Source organism: Bison bison, unplaced genomic scaffold (assembly GCF_000754665.1).
Source record: "Bison bison bison isolate TAMUID 2011002044 unplaced genomic scaffold, Bison_UMD1.0 scf7180017857790, whole genome shotgun sequence".
NCBI lineage: Eukaryota > Metazoa > Chordata > Mammalia > Artiodactyla > Bovidae > Bison > Bison bison.
Genome location: NW_011488363.1, coordinates 22538 through 28170, shown reverse-complemented (window position 1 = coordinate 28170; position 5633 = coordinate 22538). Strand labels below are relative to the sequence as shown.

At 36.0% G+C, this 5633-nt stretch overlaps 1 protein-coding gene across 1 annotated transcript in view; it reads right to left on the bottom strand.

Moving 5' to 3' along the window:
• The window catches only part of LOC105003948 (probable global transcription activator SNF2L1), a 30777-nt gene that overhangs the window by 2719 nt on the left and 22425 nt on the right, over window positions 1–5633 (bottom strand). The gene's annotated exons all lie outside the window — the stretch shown is intronic.

The window sequence follows — 5633 nt, the reverse complement described above, 5'->3', positions numbered from 1 at the left end:
AATCAAATAAATATTGAACTCTGGCTAATGATATGCATATTGAAGTGCTTTATATCTGTAACTTAGAAATGCATTAAAAAATAAGGATATTCATTTGATAGAAAGCTGGAGAAATGGTTAAATAGGTGATAAAGCAAATACAGTAAGATGTAAATTGGAGAATATATGTGGTGTTCACTGTATAATTATTTCAACATTTTTCTATATTTGAAATTTTTTCATAATAAAATGTTGAAAAAATTACAGACACAGCTTTAAAAGTTTAACAGACCCTTTAAATTGCTGATGAAGTTACTTTGGCCTCAAATTTTAATTTTAATTGAGGAAAATCTATTTAATCTTAAGATATTGCTCTACCAAATAGCTTCAAACTTTGCATATGCAAAAACCCTTACTTTAACAAAAAATTTCACAAATACCTCATTTTTATGATAGAAAATGGATAATATACCCACACAAAATAAACTGCTTCTTCCTGTGTAGATATTCCCCAATACTAAAAATTCATCCCTTGAATTTTAATAAAGGCAAAATCAGAATATTACATTATACCCATTAAATTTTAGGATCCACTGCTCACATTTTTAATATAGCAAAACTTGAGAATGACATTTAATTTTACATTTACTATTTTAATTCTAAAAGTTACTCAAAAATAGCTGCTAGAATTTTTTAATTAGAAATGACTCAAATTTCCTAAATTCCTGTATCTCCTACAAATAATCTACTTCTTAATATTTATTATTTTTAAAAGGTATTCATTTTTCACCTCATGAGGTTTTATGAGCACTAAGCTTCCCTCGATCTCAAAGTGCTATAAAAGAATTAAATAGACAAATTATAGGCCAAAAGACTAAACAGATACCTAGATAGTATCTCAAGTACTCACATTGTATATATCTCACTGATGGTCCCCAGCAACACTTAACATACAAGAAGTTATCTTTCAAGAAAACAGCTCAATTATGATTTAGATTTCTAGTCAGATTGTAAGGAATTTGTGATTAAGAGCTATGTTCCATGGAAAAGTGAAAAACTTTTTGGAGGGTCATTTTTCTTAGGAGTTTCAGCAAGCATCTCATAGAAATATGGAGTACAGAATTAAATGTGACAACACACAAAATGAAAGTAGTAACCTGAAATCAACTCACGTATTTTAGTTCTACCACAGCACAACAGGTGGCCCACAATGACACATTACCAAAACTCACAAAGATCATAGAACTTCCTGCATTTGTCAAATGTTTATATCCACTTCTAAAGAATTTTTTTTACTGAAGATATATGTTAGAATGTTCTACAGCCTTCTTCAGCTTCTACTACGGCAAAACTCTTTCACTGTAGGTCTTTAGACTCCATGGGACTTCTGGATACTCTGGATTTTTAAAATTCTGCAATTGAAATTTCAATTCAGTCACCTTCTTCCGACAGAAAGGTTTTAGTGAACAAGTAATTAAAAGCATTAGGGTAACTCCTTTAAGTCACAAGAGCAATGAAGCTTCTGAATATGTTTAACTTGGAACAAGGTCAAAACTTAGACAGCAGGGAAAACTGGCACATAATACACAGCTCTCCACCAAGTGGTGAGAGTAAAACAACTACTTCTCTCAGCTTCAAATAAAACAAAACTCTTCAATTCCAGATATTATTATCAACAATACTGCTGTGACTTTGTCAAGCTGAGTATGGAGCGGAAAAAAACACAATAGGAAATAAAAATGCAAATAAGCAGGCCTTGGAGAAAAATGCTATTTACCAACTGCTTCAAACCTACTGAGTCCCTCACTAGCTCCACCCCTAGTCACTACAGAACGTGACTGTGGGGACTCAAAATGGGCAAAATGGAACCATGCACCACAGTGCCCCCAGCTTCACACAGAACCTGTAATCCCTGGGCTAACAATCATTTAAGCAAAAAAAAGGGAGAGAGGAGTCCCTTTTTGAGAGTTTAACTATGTACAGAATATCAGGAAACTCCATTACGACGGTCCCGTTTATCTGAGAACAAACTATTGCTCCATTCACTTTTGTGGCTTGGGTTGAGTTTTCTGGAGGTTTAGTAGGGGAAAAAAAATCAATGCTATATATCCTTGAGAAGATATGCCCAACACTTATCAATACCACATCGTCCTTAACAGGAAGCTTTTGCAGATGATTAACATGCCATGCTCATCTGTCCATACAGTCGGCCCTCTGTATCTGTGGGTTCTGCATCCGTGGATTCAAGCAACCTCAGATTAAAAAAATATTCGGGAAAAAAAATTCCAGAAAGTTCCAAAGAGCAAAATGTGAATTGGCTTTGGCTGCATGCAGGTAACTATTTACGTAGCATTCACACTGTATTTATACCTATTTACATAGCAATTACATTGGATTAGGTATTGTAAGTAATACAGACATGATGTAAAATATATGGTCACATTTGCATAGGTTACATGCAAATCCTACACCATTTTATTAAAGAGACTTGAGCATCCACGGATTGTGGTACCTGTGGGGGCTTCTGGAACCGATGCCCCGCAGATACTGAGGGACAACTGTACTCAAACACAAGATCCACCCAATTAAAGCACCCACCTTAGCTCAGGTCTGTAGCCCCTGGTAAAGAATGGAAGAGACAAGGTTCAGAAAGAACCAACATCCAGAATATTTTCTTCTTTGTTTTGTAAATCCTCAGCTAAGTATGCATATGGAGGACCAAGGGAAGTCTTAAGACAATACAAAGGAAATCCCAGATGGGGCTGAGGAGAGTTTGGGACTAGGAGCGGAGTGCCAGGGCATCATTCTCCTTCCACCTCCATCTTTTCATCTTCACACTGTGGCAGCTTCCTGGCTGGGTTTCCCTGGAGAAACTCACCATTCTCTGTGTTGCAGCCAGAGTGGTTTTTAAAAATGTAAAGCTGATCATACTCTACCTCTTATAAGTGGTTTGACCTTGAGCAAATTACTCAGGGCAAATTACTCAACCTCTCTATGCCTCAGTTTCCCCATCTGTAAAATAGGTATATAGTTCCAGGGCTCTTCTGAGAAGGATGAACTAATCATTTTAAACTGAGGAGAGTAAGCAACACAAGTAAGGACTAAATAAGCATCTGCTGTTATTATTGCATCACCCACCTACCCCTCTGCCTTAAAAAAACATCTCAAAGGCTTTCTTTTGCTCTAAAGTTCCACCTAATTAATATGACCTATAATTAATGTTCAATGCTCCACATGATCCAACTCAACCCACTCATCTGTCATTCTCCTTCTCACCACTCCCCAGCAACACTGGGGAGTGTTTCTAAAGGGGCACTCTTCCTTCCTACAACACCTCTGTACCTGTGGCTCCCCAACCTAGCGTTTATCTTCCACACTTCACTTGGCTAATTCCTATGCATCTCTCTGATCTCAGCTTAAATGCTGATCCTTAGAGACCACCTCCCTGCCCTCCCAGTCCACGTTAGACCCACGTTATGCTCCCTCGTAGCACCCTTTGTAAGCACTGAAACCAAATAAAGTTACTACTCTGTGCTTTCAGCGTAATGTCTTCGTCTCCCATTAAAATGTTAAGTACCATGTGTGAGGAACCCCCTTGTCTTATTCACCAGTTTATCCTCAGAGCTTGGCATAGAATCTGGCACAGGGGAGCACTCGATGAATATGTCTTAAATGAAAAACAGCTCTCCTTTCACTCACACTCCCTTTCTTGTCACTTCTCTCCAGGAGGTGAGGAACAGAACACAGGAAGGTGCCATAGCATGGATTCCACGCCCTTCCCTCTCATCACTCATCCCTTTCCTCTCTTCTCGCATCTTCCTCCCTATCACCCTTTAAAAGCTGTACTTTCATTCCTCTCTCTTCTAAAGTTTCCTCTCTCCTCCATCTCTTTCCAGCTGGCCACTGCCCAACTGTTCATGTAAGACCCCCAACCCCTAACCAGAATTGCCTGTAATGACAGGCACTGTTTACATTAAAACCAGAGCTGTGGTGAGAATGTGGTGGGCACTATATTATCACAGGGAACAGAATTTCAGTATCTCCAAAGAAGGAGTATAAACAGCTATATTAACAGAGGTGATTTTTTTATTGCTGCTACTTGACTACCACTTGGCTCACCTCCCAAACAACATGTCAAACCACTGTAAACACAGTCCTTATTTAGGGCTGCAGAAAGAAGCAGAGTTATGTCACATGCAGAAATAGCCCCAAATGTCTGAGTGGTAAGAGCATAGCATTAGACTGCTTAGAACCTGTGTTTGAGACCAGCACCTTTGGCAACTCTGTTAGCTACCTGACCTTAAATAAGTCATTTAACCTCTCCAAACTTGTTTCCTCACCTATTATATAGAGGTGATAACAAAACCTATCTCATAGCATTTCTTAGAAATCAAATGAAGTGGTAAAGCATTATCCAATTATCAGATGTTCTACACAGATATTTGGTTGATTACTAACTGAGGTCTAACATTTCAATTTGATTCTCCTCTCAAGTCTCACTAATAACAGTCAATAAAAGTAACAGAAAATAATGATCTAAAATGTTTAATAATCCCTAGTGGGATCATGTATATATATGCTTACCTCATAAAATCTTATTCACTACTTTATTAATTTTACTATTTTTATTTTACATTTTGAACCTATAATTTGCCTGTTTCTTCAAACGTATCACTGTTTTCACTTTCTTTGAAGCTGGTTTTATGCCTGATCTGATGTTCAACCATGAGTACTTTACTCTTCTACAACTTCCTAAGAAGGATTTTATCCAGTCCTGCTGGTTAAATACATTCAAATTTAATCACATTTCCCTAACCAGATTATAACTAGCCACTTTATTCATAAATGTTTACATTTATATTCACCCTAACTTTCTTGTTCCTATTTATATATACATTTCCACTTACATTCACCTTAAGTTTCTTATCCCTATTTAAATATATCTAAACTTTGGTACATAAACAGCAAGCAAAACTTTTCTGTTCTATTTCAAAAGACAGTGCTCTAACTCTGGACAAATAGTAGAAACATTCCAGAGAGTCATTCAGTTCCAAAATATGAACTAACTTATAAATATCTTATATATATGTATGGAGCTCTTCTAGGCACATGACAGTTACTAATAAAAATAATTGGTCATAGTTCCATTTATGATAAAGATTCACAATAAATTTTAAAACACAGTTTCAAATTCATAAAACAAAAATCTTCATAAAATTATTATTAGTGTTAATATCTGCATAATTTTGTTCATACTATTGATTATTATACCTTTGGTCATCTCTTTCCATTCACTAGGAAGCCAATTTCAACATATAGAAAATAGCCTGGAATGCTTAATCTCTCAATGTGATAGCTTTAGTATCACAAACTTTAAATTTCACTCACTGTAAATAGGTTCCTATCTACCCATATAAATAAGAAATTTGAATTCCAAAAGATCATTTTTAAACTCCACAATTCACTATCATATTTATCATTATTTTAACACCTAAGTGAACATAATCTACTAACCACCACCGGGGCTTCTATCAATCTATGAGCAATCAACAAGAAAACATTATTTCTTGGTCATTTTGAGGAAAATAATCAAAAATTTCTTATCATCTACCATACATTCACTTCTATCTAAATACATACCTATTACTTATTCT